This window comes from Pseudopipra pipra, chromosome 6 (genome assembly GCF_036250125.1).
Source record: "Pseudopipra pipra isolate bDixPip1 chromosome 6, bDixPip1.hap1, whole genome shotgun sequence".
NCBI classification, from domain to species: domain Eukaryota; kingdom Metazoa; phylum Chordata; class Aves; order Passeriformes; family Pipridae; genus Pseudopipra; species Pseudopipra pipra.
In genome coordinates, this window is record NC_087554.1 from 56,934,609 (window position 1) to 56,958,242 (window position 23,634).

At 43.3% G+C, this 23,634-nt stretch overlaps 1 protein-coding gene across 2 annotated transcripts in view; it reads right to left on the minus strand.

Moving 5' to 3' along the window:
• The window catches only part of LOC135416312 (protein AHNAK2-like), a 74,111-nt gene that overhangs the window by 34,733 nt on the left and 15,744 nt on the right, over positions 1 to 23,634 (minus strand). Inside the window, exon 1 of one of the 2 annotated variants that reach the window (XM_064659350.1) lies at positions 16,353 to 16,485. The exons of the other annotated variant lie outside the window; for it this stretch is intronic. The gene's annotated coding sequence lies outside the window, so the exon portion shown is untranslated. Of the gene's footprint in view, positions 1 to 16,352; positions 16,486 to 23,634 lie in introns of those variants that run through there. 2 annotated transcript variants of the gene reach the window in all.

The following is a 23,634-nucleotide window of genomic DNA, read 5'->3' on the forward strand; positions in this document are numbered from 1 at the left end:
TTCTTTTTGGTTAGAGACTAGAATAGTGTGATGGTTTCAGTCTAGGCCTTCCTGGAAACCAGCTTGTAACCAGGAAGGAACTAGGAAGGTGACCAAGGAAGTATTCCATGCTATTCCTTTACGTAACCCAGGGTATAAATAAGGCATTGATAAGAGAGTTCGCCCTCTTTCCTCTCCGGCGAGGTTCGAGAACGGTGGGTCCCTGTTTCGGTTGGGCTTATCTGGAGCCGAGGCCTACAGTGACTGCCGTTATCTGCCACGCGTGAGGGGAGAGCCAAGGACCGTGTCTGGCCATCCTGCCTGTTCGAAGGGAAGTGGTGAGATTCTTGCTAGTTTGCCTTCGACTGGCTGTTTGACTTGTTCGGTCCTTGCCCCTTTTTGTCCTTCTCCTTTTTTTCCTCCCCCCCCCCCCCCCCCCTTCCCCCCCTGGTGTGTGGTATTCCCCTTTCGTGTATCTGTCTTATATATAAATATACATATATATATATATACATATTTTTTGCTATAGCTTTGGCTGCTTGGTTTTTCTTCTTTTCCCTCTCTGGGAGGCGGGTCCTTGTTGTCAAGTTTCGGGGGACTTGGCAGGAAGCCAGCTCGAAACTTGTACAAATAGCAAGAAAGTAACTACACTGTGGTTCATCCATGTAGTAACTGGTGAATGAATTGAGACGGGTGGAGTTGTTTGAAAGCACTAAGAGAAATATTTCTTGGATTTGATTATCAACCCTAAATCTGATTCCAAAGATTCAGAGCCTCTCTGTATTACAAAAATCATGATATCTTATGAAAATGACTATTTCTTTATCATAATGGTCTGTTCACGCTCAGGTTTAAGTATTTTTTGACTCTGTTAAAAAAGCACTCATTCTTTTTAAAGGCACATGGTAAGGTTTTTCTCAATGAACAGCTGTGCTAGGTTCAGACTAATATATAAAGGAGAGTAAATTACATTTTGCTATTCAGCTGAATCAAGGGCTCCACTGAAATAAAACAGCCTTGTACCAATACAAAGCCAGTATAAGCAAAATGAAGACTCCAGGGACTTCAGTTATAGTCTTTGAAGAAGCCTCCAGAGGGAAGAATCAGATCCACCTATTTGCGGCAGATCTGAGAGTCATTTAAATCCATGCATTTAAATCCAGTGGCTTGTCTGCTCTTTGAAGAATAGCAATGACCACCTTGATCTGAGGAACTGTGAAGAGTCTGAGTGCAAGAAGAAAGAATGGGAGGCACCTGGAGATGCCCTTAAGTCCATCTGTAGGGTTTGCTGGACATCCTTGCAAAGAGTATTTTTAAACCAATGGTGTTCTACTACTTAGCTCTTTTGCACCCTGCCTGATCCAATGGCCCTAGTGAGGACTCTGCTCTCTGTGAGCTGCAGTTCACTGTGTGCAGCAGAGAGACTACTGCTTTCTCCTAAGGAAGGTGGAAGAGGAGACTGAAAGGAGACCTCATTGCAGTTACAACTTCCTCATGAGGAGAAGAGGGACAGACACCGATCTCTTCTTTGTGGTGACGGGTGACAGGACCCGAGGGAACAGCCTGAATTTGTGTCAGGGGAGGTTTAGGTTGCATATTAGAAAAATGTTCTTCACCCAGAGGGTGGCTGGGCACTGGAACAGGCTGCCAAGGGTCACAGCACCAAGCCTACCTAAGTTCGAGAAGAATTTGGACAATACTCTTGGACACATGGGGGGACATTCTCTCAGGGATGGTCCTATGCAGGGCTAAGGGTTGGACTCTTGTGGGTCCCTTCCAACTCAGCATATTTCCTTGCACTCTGCACAACTTATGCACACTGTGCACAGATTGTAGTCAGTAAAGCCAGAAAAGGAGAACAATTGCTACTGTGAAATTATCCTGTCTAAAACAAAAAGTTCCACCACCGTCTTACTGTGACATTTTTAAATACTGCAGTCCAAAAGCCCTCCATGGACTGAGATTTCAATAACATTTTGGCGGTGACTGAAATATTTGCTTTATATAGTGGTGTTGGGGCCAGTTTTGACAGAATTCTGCAACTACACTGAGAGCAGAATTTGTTTCTTCAGTGCAACTACTTTGAACACTACTTAATCACAGTTTGAACACTTGTGGAGAAGGTCTGTCCCCATTTGACCAAAAGAAAATAAAGGAAACAGAAAAGTGCTCTGCTGATCTTAGAAGACAAACAGCCAGAACTCTCCTTTTTTCAGAGAAATCAAGTGCAGGGCTTGGTGCAATGGGCACAGATGTGACAAGGGCAAAGACAACCAACACATAGACCAGAGTAAGTTATGGAATCATAGAATCATGGAGTGTCTTGGAAGAGACCTTAAAGATCATCTCATTCCAACCCCCCTGCCATGGACAGGGACACTTTCCACTAGACCAAGTTGCTCAAAGCCTCCTGAAGTCCTGCTTCAGGAGCTGCTAAGTAAAAAACATGTCCTTTTGCACTTCTACAACAGGTAAATCTACCATGGAAAAATTATTTCAAAAGGTTTTGAAAAGACACCTGGGCCAGGGTCTCAAGTGTATAGGACCCAGATCAACAACACTAAGCAAAGCACAGTGAACAGGGTCAGGGCTAAAATGCAGGATCTCCTGGGGCATGTTCTCCTGTTATGAGTTTGATTTGGGAAAAGAGCTCTTTGTTTTTAAACACAGCTTGGCCAAAGCTTGGTGCTAGGTCTGGTTCTTGATTCCTGGACTTCAAAGGCCCATTCTCAGAGGGCTTCAGCACACATGTGCAAAGTAACATGTTACTGCAGGTTTATCCCCTGCAGCTGGAACCACTGGGCCAGTTAACTTTCTGGATTGGCTGGTACTAGGAGGCTCTGGTGGTTTTGTTACTCGTATCACTTGGGTAGGTGTGAGTATTACATCTATGTTACTCTGCACACCTCTGCAGAAGGGAGGTCACGAACACTTCACAGCTCCGTGTTTGAAGAGGGGGATCTGAAAATGTGTCTGAACAATTTCTAGGGAAGTTTAAGCTCTCCTTGCAGAGCAGTGCCAGCTCAGGAATACTGGAAAACACATTTTTCATGCATATGTTTTTTATTAAATGCAGCTGTCAAAACAGAGCAGGGCTCATGTTCCTGAAAAGGTGCAGGGAAGAGAAGACAAATGGTTGGAATAAAGCAGGAATGTGCCTACTCTGCCTAGGCAAAAAAATCACCACTTCTGTAGAGCCTTCAGGGCAACCTTTAAACTAGCTGGCTCAGGGACTAGTAGCTCTCTAGCTGTGGGATTTCAGTGAACGCTGCACAAACCCAACCAACTCCCCAGGGAAGCCAGTGCTTGCTACACAAGCCACTCCTCCTGTCCCCAGACGGGCTGGATTGACACTGGCTCTGCACAAATGGCACCTTCCTGGTGCTGCGTAGGCACAACCAGAGGGAGACTATCTCTACCCAAGCCTTGCTCTCCCTGCCATGCTGCAGATAACATGTTCCAAGTGTGCTGGCAGCAAACTTAAATCATCTACCACAATCTGATAATACCTGCCTCTAATCATTTTGCTGCAGTAGAATTATGGGGGTGAAAACAGCAAAGGCAAAGCAAGATTTTATTTTTTGATTATAATCTTCCTCTTATTTCATAGACATCGATTCAGACTTTGTTCTCTGACCTAAATTTGTGTTCTGAAGGTGTTCAGCTGAATTAACAGCAGTGCAGTAAGAGAATCTGGCTGTCATCTTCAGACAACATCAGTTAACAGACTTGCTTATTTCTCTGTAACACATTATTTGGGTTTTCTATTAAGTTCCTATTCAACAAGGATAATAGTCTAAATATGATGCAGTTGTGTGGCAACAGTGTACCAGATAAATTAGGCTCACTCTGGGTAATATCACAAAAAAATATGTGTTTATAGCTTCATGCCAGTTTCTGACTAATGCTTTTGTTTGTTGCTATAGCAAACCACACATGAATCTGATAGCCAAAAGTGTGTTTATGACTAACCTTAGCTCTCTGGGGATTTAAAATAGGGAATAAAAAAAATCCCAAAACCACAACACACAATGTGAGGAGAACATGATAGGAAACACCTTTTTTGGCATGAGTTACTATGAACATTAAAAGAGGAGAACATCATGAGTGGAAAACATTAGCAGATGGGAACTGTGGGAATAACCACCTTTAACCCAGGGTGATTCAAACAGAGCTTTTACTTCACAACACAAAGTTGCCTGCGCAGGACGACAGAATGTTGCAGGAAGTCCTGGCTGCATGTTAAGGCATGGATTTAAGCCTCTGAACTCTGGAGAAGCTTTGTATCACACTTTAAAACATTCAGACCACTTCACTTGAGATCATTTTTACACTCTGCCTTGACACCTAGGACATTGGTATTCACTTAATTAATTTCTATTACCATTTATACCTTGGTAGTTTCCAAGAGCCTGTCCCAAGACTGACACCTCATTATGCTGTACAAATACACAATGGAGAACAATGCTGGCCCCAAAGGGCTTTCTGTCAAACTAACAGAGAGAGCCAAAGGGAGAGGAGGACAGAGTGGGAAGCAGAGAGGCAATGCAACTGCATTACCCACCAAATCAGAGCTTGAACCCAGGTGTCTTGCACCCCAGGTCAATTGACTGTTTCAGGTTGCCAAATATGTTCCTGTTGGAAGAAGAATACATTTATGTTCCCTGCAGAGGAGAGAAAATCAATACAGCTAAACTACAACAGTTTATAACAAAGCTACATTTTGCCAGGCAAAATTTATACTAGTGTTGCCCTATTATTCTTAATATCTTCTTTCCTTCATAGGTTAAAAAAATAAAGGGGAATATTGCTGTAGAGTCTATAGATCAGATCAATTACTATTAATGCTTTCTTATTAATTGCTCTGGCTCTAGACTGTATATTGCATATTTATTCACAGATTTGTACTGTGCATAAAGGCACATGATTATCACAACCCATGGCAAGTTCTTCCATCATCTATCCTGACACTCTACAGAGTCTTTAGATCATGTACAGCTTTGTGGAGAGGCAGGTCTGCCCAAGCTCTTGTGTTTCAGGTATTTCCAGAAGGGTTCATGAAAGACACCTTGACCCATCAGTAGAATAATCAGGACACTGCCATAAATGGAAGCTTGCAAAAACCAGTAGGACTCAGATGATACCTGCTGGTCATTTAGTGCCACAGGATCAAATGCTGAAAGTACTGAGATTTCTTTCTGTGCTTACTCAAGCAAGACATCCACTGGCCTCAATGAAGCTGATACATGGCATGTTACATCATATTAATCTTGTAATTCAGACTGTGATATGGGCTGAGATCAGTTTTGATTCCATCTTGTAAAATCCAGCAGAGCACACATCACTGCTCACAGCAATCATGCCTGCATCCTTGTGAGAGTAAATACTTTTACAAAAGAATGCAAGCATTTTGTAGATTAGCCATGAATTCTATGGATGTATACAGCAAGTAGCATTAAGACATCACTGTTGTATTAAGTGAGAAACAAAGGCAAATAAGAGATAGGCAGAAGTTTTCCAGCTATAGCCTAAATATCACTGCTGGACTATGGAGCCATTGCTGGTGACATGCAGAAGGCCATATATGACTCTCTCTGCTTTCACATGCTTCTTCAGTTCTTCACATTTGGCAGAAAACACATAATACAGAAAAGAAAGAAAGGAAGCTGCCAGGCTTCTTTCCTTCGCGCTGAGATCCTGAAAACAGTTTTGGGTACTGGAAGCACAATACAGAAACCATTTCAAAACAGCTACCTCACTCCCTGTGATTTATCCCAAAAGCAATTGCCTCTTCCCTGGGATTGCTATAGCAAATGAAATAAGAGATCATAGGTAGAGGTTGCCAACCCAACTCCGGGTCTAAATGACTTTCCGATCAGTAGTAACAGAAGGCACTGGTTACTTATATTTACAGATATGTGTTTAAGCAGGTGTGGTGCTACTTAATTAACATCTTTCTCTTTGGTCTCTCAAAAGGCACAGCTACCCCTCACATCCCTCTGAGGTATCTCTCACCCAGACAGCATTGCCTGGCACATATGAATATGCCAGCTTGGCAGCTGCAGCATCTTGATCGTGGTCACCTGCCCAGAGCACCATGCAAAACAAGGCAAACTCTTCCCACCTCGCAGAAAATAAGATAGCAAAGTGAAAAAAAAGACGTGCTCAAAGTCACAAAGCAAGTTGGCAGCAGAGTCAGCAATAAATACAACCCAGATGTCCTGGATTCCACCTCCTCCCTGCACCATGCTGCCTCTCTTAGCTCAATGCTGGAAGGAAATGTTTTACATTTACTCATCCCTCCTTTTCCTTTGTCAATAGAAATTAAAGCAGGCATCTGACTGCCTAAGCCTTGAATACTCTGATGGTTTCCAAGGCTTGCAGTGAAGTCAGCCAACATTTCTATTGAATCCAGCCCTAATGGACAACTAGAAGTGATTTCTTTGCCAAGTAGCCTATCAGTGCAAAATTCATTTAAGCACATACTGCTTTTATACAGATATGCACTGGGCATATATATATATATTGAAAATATATATATATATATATATATATATCATGACTTTGCAAAGAACCACTAATTATAAAAATACGATTTTCGTAACTGTGCTGGTTTTGGCTGGGGTAATTTTTTTTCATAGTAGCTGGTATGGGCCTGTGTTTTGGATTTGTGCTGGAAACAGTGTTGATAATTCAGGGATGTTTTCGTTATTGCTGAGCAGTGCTTCCACAGAGTCAAGGCTTTTTCTGCTTCTCACACCACCCCACCAGCAAGGAGGCTGGAGGTGCACAAAGAGCTGGGAGGGGACACAGCTGGGACAGCTGACCCCAACTGACCACAGGGATATTCCAGACCATATGGTGTCTGCACAGCATATAAAGCTGGGGGAAAAGGAGGGGGAGGACACATTCAGAGTCATGGCATTTGTCTTGCCCAGTCACCATTATGGAGTACTGATTTCCAGGAGAGGGCTGAACACCTGCCTGCCAATGGGAAGTGGTGAATAAATTCCTTGTTTTGCTTTGCTTGCATGTGTGGCTTTTGTTTTATCTATTAAGCTGTCCTTATCTCAGCCCACGAGTCTTCTCACTTTTCCCATTCTCCCCCCATCCCATCACGTGGGGAGGGATGAGCAAAAGGCTCTGTGGGGCTGAGTTGATATTTGTGATTAAACCATGACAGCAGCTCAGCCAAGCAGTGAATAGACTAATCAACTATTATTAAAAAAAAATAAATAAAATACTGCATCATGATTTTTGTAAGTATAGATTTAAAACAAGCCTCTATACCTTTTTACTTTGTGGAAAGGTAGGAAGGTCTGTCAGGATGTTTCTTGCACTGAACCCACTCAGGTCTGCCAAAGGACTGATAGCTAATTAGCATTAATTTTCCATTCATTTATTTTGTGAACAGAATGTCCAAATATTTAAAATTTGCTCATTAAGCTATCTCTGGTGTCTGTATATGGTGGGTCGCATCCATATATTTTCCAAAAGCAATGTAAATCCCATTTCCATGGAATATGTCATGCCCTGTCAGCAAAATATCCTTACTGCTGTCAGCCCAAGGTGAGTCCATGTCTCTGAGCAGTTGAACACATTCTTACTTGCCTGGTTTTTTGCCCTCAAGGTGAATGCCATTCCATTTTTCCTACCTGTCATCATACAAATCCAGGTGGGATTGTAGGTGTTGTGCTGCTGTTGCTATAACTCCACTGCCAATGTGCTGCTCTGCCTACCAAAGGCACTTCAGGGGAGCTGGACAGAAGTTAAAAAGAAACACGGCATTTCACACTGTATCCTCCTCTCCCCCGAATACTCAAGGGGCATGACAGTGGAAACAAAAACTTTAGCAGCTGCAGGTTGCCTAAAACACTTTAGGTCCTTCGTTTTTCTTGCCTAGAAAACAAATATCCTCCAGATTTTGCATTCAAGTCTCCTGCCAGAGGCCTCTGCTCCTCTGCGCAACAGCAGCAGGAGATCCAACACATGGTAAGGTCACAGTCCTCCTGCTCCTGCTATATGCTCTTATACTATGTGCCTCCAACCATGAGCACTTTGCACAAACCCACATACTAGATAACTACATCCACAGCTTTGCTCCCGCCACCACGGCTTTATTATGAACAAGAATTTCTGAGATCTTCTAGACAATGAAACAAACAAAAATGCAGCCCAAAAAAGCCTCCCTTCTTTCTCTGTAGAACTGTTTCCACTATTTCCTCACTACTGTCACCTCCATTTTGCTCAACTTGCTTGACACAAAGCTTCTAAGTCCTCCAAGGCACACCTGGGCAGGAGGCTACATATCACTTAACACAGTGGGGACCTTAACCTGCCATCGGTCTGCAGCAGTAACAAATGACAAGAATAGGTCTTGACAAACATGGCTGGGTTGTGCCATTTTTGTGCAACAATAGTAAGTTTGACAGATTTGAGCCTGCCCTCATGCCTGAGACACTGCTGTGTGCAGAGCAAGAAGCTCTCACTCCTTCTCCTCAAAGCTACTGCAGCCAGGTCAAGGACATTGCTCCTTGCTGCAATCTGTCAGTGCTGATTTAGCAAGTCCCAGCTCCCTTCCCCTGAGTGCACAGGCTCTGGCTGGCCTTGCCCGTAGTTCCAAGTGTGTCCGAGAGCCAAAACCTTATCGCAGTCCATCTCTGTCTCCTCGCAAGAGCAGAGTTAGTGCAGGAGTTGGCGTGGTCTGTCTGTGCTAGTATGACAGCCAGCTCCTGTTTTGGATTAGAGTATGACCGTTTTCCCTCCCTCTACATCCCTTACTGGGCATTTAAAAAAGAAGGATTTGTGGGAAAGGGGAAACACTCATGATGGGTTTTATACCTCTTTTGCCCTCCCTTTGCCCTGCTGAAAATGAAAGCCCCAGACCCGTGGGTTGTATCTGTGAGTGCTGTGCAGGGGCCTGACTTTTCTCAGCCCAGGCCATGAAATAACAGTGTGAGAGTGGAGAGATGTTTGTGCAGCACCTGAGCTTACCTGCAGTCCCACATACAAAGGACTGCTGGCAGAAGACCAGTTTTCAGTGCATTTCACAACTTGGGAGAGCATTGCAAAAGCACTGCTTCCCTATCAAACGTCAGGGTGGAGATCTGCTGACTTCAATCCCTATCTTTCAAAGCAGGGCAGAGACTGCAAGTGAACCAGCAATAAGCCCCAGACATAAAGGAGTGTAAATAAATTAATAAAACACAGCTGAGAATGGCGGGGGCAGCAGAAACACCCCACACACACCAACCACTGCAAGGACTGTGGTGCGTCTGTCTGCTGATGTGCAACACAGCTCCACAGCACCAGTGTTTGCTGCAACACCTACAAGGAGTTTCCTTGGGCTAGAAAAGCTGTGGTTGCCCAAGGGGGCAAGGAGGAGGTTTTGCTTCATGAGGTTGTCTCACCCACACTGGTTTTCACTGGTCTGGCTGGACGTGTCTGTGTGTGACCCTGCTGGCTGCTCTCTCAGTGCCCTTGAAAAATAATCCAGAATCACTGGTTTTCTTTCCATGCCATTTGCTTCTGCCCCTGTTCTGGAGCCGTCTTTGATTCCACAGCATCCCGAGGGTTTGCAGGCACCTTTAGGCAGCCTTGCCAAGGCAGCAGGCTGTGGTAGCAGGGCGTGCTGTGGTCTCTCCTACTCCTAATCCTGTCTTTTTGCCAAGGTATCTTCCCTCAACACTGCCTCCGCCAAACCGACTGATCCCAGAGATACCAGCCTCTAAAGGACTTCAAGGTGCGCCTGTCACAAACTTCCCTCACAAATGCTGCATGAATTTAAACTTTTCTTCAGAATAAAAGTCTTGAAACTGAAAATAGGAAGTCAGGGTTTTTTCCACAGGTTTTCCTACCCAAGCCTTGCCATCAGCTATGGTCCACATCCAACAAGTTAATCTGACTCAGCTACTTCAACCCCTCTCTTCCAGAGCACCTTTTGTCCTCCCAGTGACAATTGCCCCAAATGACCCTGCCAGCATTGTATTGCCACTCTGAGCACCATTTGCTTGCCTGCAAACACCCAACCTGCTGCACCATCACCCATCTGCTCTGCCATCTGCCTGCCACAGCCTTCTGTGCTCCTGCACAGTGCAGTGTTCTGGAAAAGCCTCCCTATGCTGAAAGAGAGAGACTGTGGCACTTTTTAAACCAGGAGAGAGAGGTAGTTCTGAATTTGTACAAAGTGCTCCAGAGCCCACGGGTTGGCTGGGACATCATCTTACCAGGCACTGACTGATGCACAGTAACTGCTGCTGACACATGTACCTATTCATGCTGGCCCCAAAATGACAAAACACTGTTGCCCTCCAAACAACATTTGTGCTACTGGATTCCCCCTACCTACTGCTGCTAAGATCCTGCCAGTCTGGAATATGTTTTCCGATCTCCTCTGAGCAGTCTGACATCTGAACAGGGATACTCCATGCATCCATATACCTGCCATGCTCTCAGTACTGCTGTGCTCAGCAGTAGAAGGGGAATGATGGTCCAGGTCTCCAGGAGGAGCCCCATGGCCTAGGGCTGACCATGTGGTTGGGATGTGAGTGGTTCTGCAGGACTGGGGCTGTTTATCCACGGTAGGAAAGAAGAAGAAGGGAGAAAGGGGAGAAGGAGGGGGAAGCACTAGGCAGAGCTCTGAGGAAAATGTGCTGTGGACAGTTTGCTTGGGTTCCTTGGAGACTCCTGATGGCTGCTCTGATCTCCTCACCATTAGACCCAGGGATGATTTGTTGTCACATTCACTGAGCACCCTGTTTTCTTTCTAAGAAAAGAGCTGGTCTATTTAGGAGAGATTACATTCATGCTTGAGCTTATCTGCAAGTGCTAGGCTTATTCTCTGGGCTTTAAGGTTTATTTAGACTAAATAAGGTTTATACATTTGGTTGGTAAGGAATGCAATGTATACATTATAATTATGTAGTTAATGCACTAATCTCTATGATGAGCTCTCCTGGCATAACCCAGTACAGTTATCCGAAAGCTTCTTTTAATCTCTCAGGAAGGATAGTTTTAAGAAGAAAAACATGATTTCTCCTACTATCTCTATCCAAACCCTTTCATTCACAGATTGCTCTTAGACTGACTGAAGCAGTGGTTAAATCCACTGCAAACATATAATCCCAATACAGATGTAAGATCACAGTGCCATTACTAAATTTATTCCTTTCATAGCAGTTCTGTGGGGTCCTGCCTCCATTCAGCTCTGTAGATCATTGGAATGTCCCCTCATAAATACCTGTATGCGAAATAACTTTCAAAGTCTGTTTTACACCATTTACATAGTCGATGCTCCAAAAAGGGGACTGACAGCAGAGCCTAAGAACATATTACCCATCATGACCACTCTAGTCTGTTCATAGAAAACCTGAGTAGTAAGTTGGCATCACAACCTGAACCCAAGTGCTGCATATAATCATTCTCATGTGAAAATGCCCCATTTGCCTCCAAAATGGGCCCTTACTCATTATTTAGGCACTAAGTTGTCTGAGCTATTTATTCATTGTGCAAACAATTTTTTTCCCATAATGAAGCCCATTATGTGAAAAAGTCAACCTTAAGTAGTGTGAGGACACAGTTCATATAAAAATCAATGCAACCTTTCACTGAAGCATAAATCAGATCAGCTCTGACATATGTGAAAATATTTGGGGAATGCTTAATGACATTTTTGTGTTCTTGTAAATTATGTGCTTTGGGCTGACTTTAAAAGCAGAAATAGGGAAAGCTCATCTCATATCAGGAAACATCAGCAATTGAAGCCACTACCTTTCTCGTGATAGTTTCACAGATCTTCATCTCATACATCTTACAATAAGCCCACACACGTGGAAATATAGAATCATTAATATTGGAAAGAGCTGCTATCCTCTTTGAGGTTCACCAAAAGCTGATTTCTAATTTTCAAAGTGACAATACCTAATCCCATTCAGATATTTCCCCCCTTCAGAATATAATTCAAACTTCAGCTTTGCTGCATAGAAAAGTTACTATCCCATTGAATTTTTGCTCCTGCATGCATGTCCTGTGAGTTTCTTCTTCAGGATGAAATTCCCATTTTGGAAATCACTCCTCCAAGTAATTGTTCTATGGCTGGTTCTTTGGCTCTAAAAAGAGAAATACAGGAGGTGAGGAAAAGCTCCCTCATGTACTTATTTTGAGGGATAAGTACAGCATTGTGCCTGGCTGACAGTCAAAGATCTGTCAAAGCTGGGACAAATCATGCAGCAAGTAAATGAAAAGGGGACCTGTGGAAACCCAAATGACACTAGCTTTCTAGGGCTGGTATGGAGTATGGGAATCTTAGGAAAAACGGGGATATATGGACTAACAAAATGAGTGAGCTTTCAGAACTCATTGCAAGGTGGAATATTTTATATGTGTAATAGCTCATTGGACTATTTAGCTAGGACTTGTAGAAATGGGAAGAAATATGTGCAGCTTGAAACCTTTGCTTTTCAGTTGGCTGAGGCTGCAAATATACCATTCTTCAAGGGGAAAGAACTGGGAGGTCAGTGGGCAGGTAGAAAGGTATTTAAAATCAGAGGGCTGCATGGATAAGAGCTGCTCCCCTGACTCCGTGAATGTCAGGCACAGACCACCACTATGAAAATCAAGTGATGTTTGTTCTCTTAACTACAGAGAAGAAACAACATTTGCCCAGCAGTGAAGAGCAGTTACTGTGACTTTGGAGTCTTGAGTATTTATCAGCAGGCTTGGAAATCATATAAACCTTATCTCCTTGTTTGTGTTTTTGAAAAACAGATAACTTTGCCCTCTGAAGACACTGCTATCTTTATTGGGCAGATGAAGTGGGCTTGGTGCCTGCTCTTCTTCAGGCACTTGCATTCCTGCTTCATGGAATTCTGCTGTGATTTGGGCTGTTACCATGGCCTGGGACTCACTCCCTGCAGAGCTGCTGTCCCTAACCGATGAGTCCTCTATCAATTATCTTGGCTTATTTATTACTTACATGGCATAATAACCTTAACATATTTTGACTTGTTCTAGTCACTCTGGACTACACATTTGGTCAGGTTTGGATGGTGAACCCATGGGTTCCCCTTCCCTGACAGAAAACTGTAGACCCATTCTCTGCAGTAAGTCAGTGGTTACTTTCAGATACTTGGCTACCTGTAGTCTCCTCTCAGGAAGTAAACATGTTGGTAGGAAGTACTGAGTATATGAAAGGTCCTCTCCTAGCCTGAAGTTTTGTTTTCCAATACAAAATAAGGAATTCCAGCCTTGACTCTGAAGGCCAGCGTGAGATGAACGAAAGCACGGATTTAGCAAATTTCACTCGGTGCAGCCATAATCCTCCCACACCATGGCTAGACACAGCTGGAGTCACCCAAAGGACCTTTCTTGCCACAAGAGTGTTGCCTTGACTTCTGTTGCATGTGGAGAGATGGCAACCCAGTCTTGGTAAGGTTTAATCTTAGCTCCATCCAGAGCTGAATTCCCTACATCTTTCAGTGCTGTTCCACCACTTGGCTGTGGAGGGAAAAGCCTGCTGGGCAGATTGGAAGTTACAGCTAAGGGAAGCAGAAAAGGCAGTAGTTGTTAGCAGATGTTGTCAGGAAAAGTTTTTTAGTGTGCTGGGGGTCAGGGACATGGCAAACTGCCTGAAAGCAAATGCTTGCCCTTGCTGGGTCTGCCTGTGCTGGTGCATAGTGCCAGGCCCCTTCTTGCTCAGAACAGGGCTAATGGTGAGGACTTTTGCAGCCTTACTGGCTTGCATTGAACCTGCAATACAGAGCCCAGAAACACAGTGAAATGTTTTTTCAGAGGTGAAAACTCTGCAGTGCATATTTTGATGTTCCATAAGTGACATTATGGAATGCAAAAATAGCTAGATGTAAAAAATAGATGGAATCTATTTACTAAAACATTTAATCAGATTGTAAGCTTTCAAACCTTTCAGATACACTGCCTTATATTCTGATTATTTAGGTCTCCGAATGTCAGGAACCCTGGGAAAAAAATCCTACTTAAATCCCTCAGTGTTTCACACTTGCATAGGATGAACTGACTTCTTTGCCCTAGTAGAAAACTTCAGGAAAAAAAACAACCCAAAGCTCTATATTCAGAGATTCAAAGCCACATTCCTGTGGCTTCATACAGGACATGACACTCCAGTAAGACCCCTGCTGCTGTATGCCCTGCTCCCTCCACTCACAGTGACAACGTTGAGTGAACTGCCTGGGAAGTTCGTGGTGTGGTTTCCCAGAGAAGGGTGCCTCTGAGCACGGGGCACTGAACCCACCGAAGCCAACAGGAGGTTAACTCAGATCGTAGCTATTCCCATAACCATGTATTACAGACTGTTGGATTTTGTTTCAGTGATGAGCTTCAAGTACAGCCAAAAGCGAATAGAGGCACGTTGACCTCATAGTTTTGCGAATACAGATTGAGCGGTCCAAGACAATTAAAAGCAGAGAATACGTGCCATCTCCAAACCCCTGGCGAGGCACTGCCAGAAGTTACCGCTGCCCCGTCCGACTGAAAAGACATTAACACCCGCTGCAGAGGAGGTTGGAAGGCAGCCATCCTCGATGGATTGCTTACGAGCACTGACTAGAGTCAAACCGAATTCAGTCAGAGATTTACACAAGCCCCATAATCTAATAGTAGAGTTTACTTTACGAGAGTGCCACACCAAAGATAGTAAAATGCAGTTTTAGCTAACAAATCGACATGCTTCCACAGAAAAGCTCCAGCCATCATGGAGCATGTCAGCACTGCAGAGTGCCTGGCGCGGATTTATAGTTTTCAGTTTACTGCTGAAGAGTTATTGTTAAGTCCATTGTTATAGGCTTTCTGCAATTAAAAGTTCCAGTCACACTTATCGTTTTTAAACATAGCTAATAAAACCCAGTAAATTCTGAGACATTATAGGTTTTACCATGCTGTTAAAAACATCTCAAACTTTTTTATATTGGACCTTTGACCTATGTTAGGAGAGATTTTGGAAGCAAATTGGCTGTTCTAAGCTGCTTTACTTCTGATTTACTTGGATATGCAAAACTTCTTATAGTTTTTCTTTACTGTAGAAAGAGATATAGCAGGGCAATACTTAGATGTTTTCCCTCATGCATGCAACAGGTGATCATAAGCTAAGTACTATGTCTCTTACAAGTCACCTTCCAATGTTCTGTGCTTTTTGTGTCATAAATTATAAAGAATGATGGTTATTTTTGTTGTAGCAGCGACTTTTGGTCTTTTCTCTCACGTGAGTAATGTTTTCTCTCTTTTCTATCAAAGCTTTAGGAAAACATACTTTTCATTTTCTCTACAGGTGGCTACAGATACAAATTTTACTTCTGATCACCTGTATTCATGTGTTCGGAAACATATTAGGGTACACGGATGGGGCACAGAACCTAGACAGCTGGACAGAATAATTTTACCCTGTGTATTTCCCAGGACTTCGTGAACTAGCCTCAGCAGCCTCACAGTGGACACTTACAGGATCCAACTTCTACTGACAAGGTTATGGATCTGCTTTTTAAATGCTTCAAGGTTAATCTTAGTTTCAAATTCCATGAACATTCAGAGATCCTAGTGCCAAGTCAGTATACTTTGAGATATATATATTGCGAATGGTATCTATTGAGATATAATATCCACACAAGTAGAATTCCTCTTGTAGAAGCACAGATACTATAAAAATCCAAACATATCTAGTGGAAAAAACAAATAACAGAGAGCTCATATTCGTCAGAAACCAACTTTACTGTAAGATAATTGCTATTTGCACCCTGAGTTTCATTGCAACAACCGGGACTGGCTCTTTGCACTACAAAAGAGTTTCACTATCTTTGAGATCGTCGGATGGGTTAAGTATACAGACAGAGGAAGTAAGAAAAACAGCGTGCATGATCTGGAATAGAGATTACTGAATGGAGGGGTGTGTATAGGACTGAAAACCAACATCCCTCTGAAAGCTTTGGGAGGCTTAGTGCACAAGCTTGAAACCCCTGCTTTAAAAACATGGATCAGAAACTTTTTATCAAGCTGAACGCAGTTGTTCATCCCTGATCTCGCCTCTTCCCATACACCAGAAAGAGGCAAAGCTTTACGCCAGGTGGGATGCACCTTGGTTGAAGCTGTGGGCACACTTTCCCCCAGTGGTATCGTTTAACACATTACACCTTCAGGTTTCGCTTATCAAGTCTAGCCGCTGGGAACATTGTGTCTTTACAATCAGAAAGTCCAGTTTCTGTATCAAAGGACGCAAAATGCACACACCCACATCTCTCTGCATTTTTAAAAGACCATCATCTATTGCAAACTTGTGCAATCTGCATCAGAGATTTAAAAGAAAGAAAGAGAGAGAGGTTTGTCTTTTAAGAACAAAAAACCAAACTTACCAAAAATAACTGAAGTTCTCTAAAGTTGCCCTGAAGTTGAAATAGCCCAGAACACCAGTGCAGAGCCTGCCTTAAACTCTCTCTCTTTCTCACTCCCCCTCTCTCTCTCCAGCAATTGGAAGGAGGGCTGTGCAGAAATTCAAGCAAACAATTTTCCTTCTATGTCGACCGGGGCGTTCCTCTACGGGCAGAAAGGGGATGGCTAAGCCTGGGTGAGGCTCGTTGCTCTCTCCTCAAGCCAAAGAGCGCTGTCGCAGATTACACAGCCTGTGAAATCCAATCCCTTTCTCTACTCAGGCAACAGCTGTACGGCTTCAGCTGAGGCGGGAGCGGCGGATAGACCCTGGGCTTGTTGCTGGTCAGGCTTTCCATGCTGGGGAATGGGGGGGACACGGGTTTCCGTAAACTCTGTGTCTTCTCCCAGGTCACTGCCTACAGCCACAGGCACGAGTGTACACAGGGTGGAGATGCGGAGCAACTTCCGCGGGACTGAAAGTATATGGGATGTGGGCGCCCGCGCAAAACAAACATCTCTTTTCCTGAAATTCATTCCCAGCTTCGCTCCAGGACATAACCGGGTAATTAATGTTATACGTATTAGTAAACTCTCATGCAAGCATGCACACACACAGGATGCAGCCTGTCAGCCTGTCACAACAGCGCGGTTCAAAGGGGTTTCAAGGCTGCTCTAGTGTCCTCTCTAAGTTCGTTTTTCCTTGTCACTTTCAGTCAGCTGTTTAATTCTTTCCGAAAAAAATCCCTGAATGCTGAGCTGACAGTCCTTACACCAAGTGAAGCGTTATGGTGGCTCGCAGGGTGGGAGTGCCAGTGTGCTTTAGTGCTGCCTCCTCTGTGTGTCCTGATACTCTACACTTGAGGAAAGCTGCTTAGCGCCAGCAGAAATGGATTTATGAAAATTCCCAGCCCCTCCTCTCACCTGTTTCTATTTCTCCACCCCATGTATAGGAAAGAAATTTATAATACAGCTGATTCCTCCCTCTCTAAGGAATTCCACTGATCCTTTGACTCCTCCTCCCTGAAGCTTTGAAAAATCAGAGCAATAGATTTCAGTGTGGGTTTCCGTGTGTCACAGAGGCATTTGGCTACTCGTTTGCATGCTGTCAAATAGAGGTGAGGTGAGAGAGGGTGCAAAATACAAACAACACATAAGCGGCCCTGGGAGTGTCCTGCAATCGCTCCGGCCGCTTTGCCAACGCCCCAGAGCAGGTAAAAAACACCGGCCAAAGGAAAACTCCTGTGTTTACAGATCAGCCTCACTTCATGTTGAGGCAGATGCTGTGGTAGGGATTTTTATGCTGCTGGCCCTGAAATTCTGCAGATGTTGGATTTCTGGACCCAACTTTAGAATGGGCACACACGGTTCCTACAGAGGTCATGTGGAAAGTTGAGAGGGAAAACTGAGTGTAGAGCTCTGCTTCCATCCTGTGTGGGTACTCAACACAGGCATTTTATGAAACCAGGTCTTCACAGAACTACAGTATTTATATTAAAGAAAATACTGTAATTTGAGCAATTAATGTATGCATATAATGTGTAATTATACATTATATATTAATTATAGAAGATCACATATATAACAACTTAGAAATACTATACATAATTTAATCTAATTAATATATGTGGTTTGTCAGCATATGAACTGAATAACACCATAAATCGTGTCTATTTATTCTATGATTCTACTGGGTATCCACATAAACTATATAATATATAATCACATATATTGTGTGACTATATATTATATAGATAATAATATATAATTAATATGTTGTGAAGGACTATGCAGTTCATACACAACCTCTGTCTCCTCGTGAGTGTGGCATCCACATCAAGAAATAAAAAAAAATAGGTTGGCTGTAGCCAATGCAGGGATGTAAGGCTGCAAAGGAGGAAGATGAGGCAATGGGACTGCATCAGCACAGGGCATGTGAGACTCTTCAAGGTGGCACGAGGAAGTGTTCAAGACCATGTTGGATGGGGCTTTTAGCAACCTGGTCTAGTGGAAGGTGTCTCTGCCCATGTCGGGGGGGTTCCAACCCAACCCAACCTTCCAACCCAAACCACTCCATGACTCTATGTTTCAAGAGAGACATCCCACAGCTGCCTCAAGGATGGAGGCAACCAGAAGCAATAAAGGCTTCCTGAGGTGCGGTCAACAGCAGTAAAGTAAACTGAGATGGCTGGGAACAGGAACAAGGCCTCTCTAATAGCAAGCTTTTGGCTTTCTCTGCTGCCACCCAGAGAAGTCTATCCCCAGTCTTTAGGACTATACCAAGGTCCAGCCTTTCTGAACCACCTTTCAACATCCTGATAAACAACATATATTTTTAGAAACAGACATGCAAAACAAGAAGCGCAACCTACATCATGGATTGATGTGGAGACAGCTCATTTGGATGCAGAAATCTGCTTCGTCCCTCCAGAGCCAGCCATGCCAAGCAGCAGCACTTCAGTAGGGCACAGGCTCTGGGGTGACAGCAGCAGTGTGCTCCATCCCCATTCAATGCTGTATTTCAGCTGTCTTTGCTGAATATATGGATGGGCGTTGCTTCAATCTTTCAAGAATTTTTAAAGCCCACATGAGACAAAATCCTGCCTAAGTTGAGAGAAACCAACTGTTTTTTCCATAAACCTGGAAGAAATGACTATATTCTTTTTCATGGTATTGGGAAATCTACGTTCATTGTCACTGGCTTTTTTCCAGTTTCAGAACTGGAGGTGTAAGCCTGAGTGTCTGAGCAGTGCCCTGCTGCTCTAACTCCAATGAAGACAACTCCTGTGTTGATCTACCCTCACATAGCTTCAAGTCTAAAATCTCCCCTCTTGTCAGGCAATATGGTGCAGTTCTGTGATTATCAAATCATTTCAACATTGTTTGACTGATATGAATGCATAATGCTCACTTGGTTTATTTTTAAATATTTATCAATCCAGTTTGTCTACTGAGCTATTAAAAAAATTGCTATCAGAACGATAATTTCCAATTCTCTGAGTGACTGGAGCACAAGAGAGATGACTCATTCAGTGGTCATACTCCAAATAGCCCTCGTGTTTACTCTTCTTGATAGACATCTAAATATTAAAAGATAAATCTCTTTGAGCTATGCTGCGGCAATACTGAATGTTCCTCTCTGCTCTCCTGCCTTGCCAGGGAGCACCACTCAAATTTCTCTATCCCACCTCTAACCCCATTTCCCAACTTCCCTGAATTACAACGTAGTTTTCTTTACTCTGTTCACAGGTAAGGCTGGGAACATACAATTGAATGACACAAGCTTTCTTTTATTAGTGTTATTCACACTCTGACCTGTGAATGGACTGATGTTAGACTTACGCATTAGGGTGTGTTGCTTTACTAGTAATTGAAAAACGAGATGAAAAACAACGGGAATTTTCTTGTGTTTTCTTTGGCCTAAAGAGAGAGAGACAACATGTTCCCTGAGATTATACTAAAGCATGCTCTGAAACACAAATTTCTGTAGTTTATTGTAGCAAGGGTGATCATTGCTATTATTTTTCCTTTTTAGCACTTAGGAATCTTTAAATATTTGAGGGAAAATTACGAAGCCACAAATTTCCAAGAGTAGACAAGACTGGGTTGCAGAGAAGACCAGCTAAAGAAAGTGAACTTGTCTGCACAATTCATAAGGGAGTTAAAAAACTGAGGACCTCCAGTTTAAAGAAAAATGGACTGCCAAGAGAAGGGACCACAGAAGAAAGAAAAAGGAAGGGAAAGCCAAGATCAGTGTGAACAGAAGATGCAGAGGAGTAGATGGAACTGAATGTCAGACTGGCAATGAAAGGAATGAATGGATGGCTGTGGAAGGATGTGGCCACCAACTCCCAGTTCAAGCCCAAAGGAAGATAAATGTAACATTAATCACCATTTACAGACATCTCCTCTGCTTTGTCTCTCATGAGTCTGCATTTTGTTACGACAAGGAAATGCATATATTTATCTATTTTACAGTCACTTAGTTTGAACTAAAAAGGATTTAAGCCAGCCACACAAACTTCCTCTGGATTTCTTCTCTCTTGCAATACATAAGCCATTAATATGATTGATTTGCTTCAACATTTTTTTTTTTGTATAAAACTCTTCCAGTTGCAGGTAGACATATAACCTCACAAACAGAGAGAGCGCCAGAAATGGAAATGAGGTTCCATCACTGCATCTTTTAAGAAGCTTCAGTGTTGGACTCAAAGACCTCATTCTGAAGTTAGTCAATTCAGATGAATTCCCCCCCCCCAAAAAAAAGTGAATGGGTGTCATTCATGTATCTCGTAACCTAACTGAAGTCTGTCCTCCAAAGGGATTAGTCTTGTGTTCTTTATAACCTTTTCATCTGAGAATTTACTCAAAAGAGGCTCCTGTGTCTACCTGCTCTTGGTAAGTTCTACCAGCACTGTCTGCATGCTGCAATGACACCAACATGCAACTGCTAGTATTTTGTATAGTAAGACATTTCTCCTTTGTGAAGATAAACAAATGTCAACCACACAGTTGCAGGGATAGAGTAGTAAAATCCAAACTCAAGGGAAAATAGCCCAGACAAACCCAGGGTCTATTTTCAGAAAGTCAAATATTCTCTTCCGGGATGCCTAAATACATATTTTTTCAATTTAGTGGTTAATACTCTTGCTAATGAAAAAAAAAAAGGACGTTTTAAATGCTGATCTGCAACCAGCATAAACAAAACCCCCACTAACAACAGAGAAAGCATTATTTAGAAACCAAATGAGACCTTTTCAAGACCAATCCTTTAGCTAACAGGAGGAAAAGAAAAAGGAAACTAATTCACTCTGGACAGTTGCTTTTACTTTGTCCTCAGGCATATGCTCCATCTCCCTTTGTCCCCCAGATGCATTTCCACTGGCCCTGACAGTGCTGGCATTGACCTTGTGCAGCCAAAATAGCTTGGACAGAACGAACCAGAAAAACAGGAGCCAGCCAGAGCAAGGGGCAACACAGCCACGGCCACGGACCTGGGGGAAAACTGCTATAATTAGCAAGGCTCGTACAACAAACATGATCCTCGTGGAGCTGCTGCCTTCCTGCCCTGCAGCTGAGTATTAGATCGTTCAGAGCAGAGGGGAGCAGAGCACCTTGGCCTGATGAGTCACCTAACCATCAACATCCACCTCTGCTGCTGGTGGAGATCCATCTCGGGATTGTGTGCTGTGGAGGGCTTTAATTAAAGGTCAATGTTTACTCTAAGTTCCCCCCAACCATCTCATTCCTTTCTCTCTGCTGTTTTTAGCTTGCCGCTCAGCTACAATTCAGAGCTGGCTGACCGTTGACCTTTATTATTTTACTATTTCAAAACCTGTGATATTGTATAGAAAGCACTCCTGGGCTCCTCCCTGAAAAGTGAATATTAGTGACAAATAGCCGATACCAAGAAAACAAAAGCATCTTTTCAAGCTGTAAAGATAGGCGTTAATTACCCATGAATAACCTGTTTGTACTAGGTGGTAATGCTCAAGCATCTGAAAAAGAACTGTTTCAAACAAACTATTTCTCTTTCTACAATGACATTATGCTGCCTTAAGCACTTTCTTTCCAGTTTTGGTACTTCTGGTTATCACCAAGTCAGTCATTTTTCTCAAGTTTCGAAATCCAGGGAAAAAAAGCCCAAAGACTGCCAAAACTGTGAACACAACATTGACAAACTCTGTATTTTCGACCATCTAATGAATGGATATTTCTGAAGAGAACTTTTAAGAATCTTTGTGGGACATTCTTTGTATTTCATCAAGATACTTTTTTCCTATCAAATTGAAAGTTAAAGGATGCTACCACTGATGTTTCTAGATCTTATATAAGAAGCAGACAGCAATAAAAGCCAAGTATAATTATTAAATGTAGTAGCTCAGATGCCATTGGAAAAAGCAAAAGTTTCCATTTGTTATAGAAAAACACATTTCAGATGCTTCACTACGTTTTTGGTATGTTTTTGTGGGGTTTTTTTGCCTTTTTCCTTTTTACCAGCCCCTGTATGGAGGAACATAAACGCTTGGGTTTTGTGGGGGCTTGTGTGGCTTATGACAGAGTCTATTTCCAGCTGTGGAAATGCTTCTCAGTGAACCCTCCCTTGTTGTTTTTCTCTCCGAAGCCTTAAGAATAGCGCTTGAACAAAAATCTTAAAATAAAAGAGTCCTGGCAGATGATCTCACTATGTGCCCTGGGGTTTCCATGGCATTTAGTGAACCAGCGATTAGTACATTTGTTGAAGGGGAGCAGATAAAGGAGTAACTGGGAACTGCACTGAAATAATCCCTTTCATCTGGCTTCAGGGTCCTGATGAAACCTGCTTTTGGTGGTGGAAATATTCACCTGGGGATCTGGCTGTCCCCACACAGCCTCGCTCAGGAGAGGGCTGTTTGCCGGCAGTGGCTCTGGGCACGGGGACGGGGCGGGACATTTCTTACAGTTACTTCTTTCTTGAGACTGTTTTAATCTAAGCCCTCACATGCATCTGGAATGCCACCTGTTACTGGATCACTTGCAGCTGTTACTGTGTCCTGCTCGGTGGGCAGGAGGTGGCAGATGCTGCCTTTGACAAAAAGCAAGAAGCCCAGGTGAACGCGAAAAACGGGAGAAACTCCCTCAAATGGGGAACGAGCAAGCACCAGTTCCTGTCTTGCTAATAAATAAACCGTTTTCCTCCGGATGATGAATGCTCACCCTGTTTTGCCCCTCCACTGCAGGGGCACACAGCGAGTCTGGGCATTAAACGAGGGTATTTCACGCACACAGGGGTTGCTGTGTGCCCGTGGCTGGCACACACCACCATGGAAAAACAGGGTCAGTGCTGCTGCTCTGCCTGAGACTCGGTGTGCATCTTCAGGGCGTGGCCTGAGACAGAGAAAGGACTCAGCAGATGACAATGGGGCTCACTGTTTGCCGTAGGATGTCAGCAACACAGCAGGGTTTATTTCTTAATGAAGTGAGTCACTTGATCGGTATCAAGTATCTGTTGAGTGATGGGGTGGATCCAAGTGTTAGAGGACCTCGTTTTAAATATACCATTCACCACTCCTGACTGGCTTGCACTGTGTAAACAACATCAGTAAGAGATGGAAATACATTAGGTTAATTCCATCTGGGGCTTCGAAGTCTCCTCCTTCCTTACAGAGCTGAGACTGATTTTCCGACAACATGAAATTCACCTCAAAGCCCTACATCCTATTACAAATAAGCCTTCCCTTGGAAAGGGAAAAGCCAGAAGTACAGGGTAAGTAAAATCAGATAATCAGC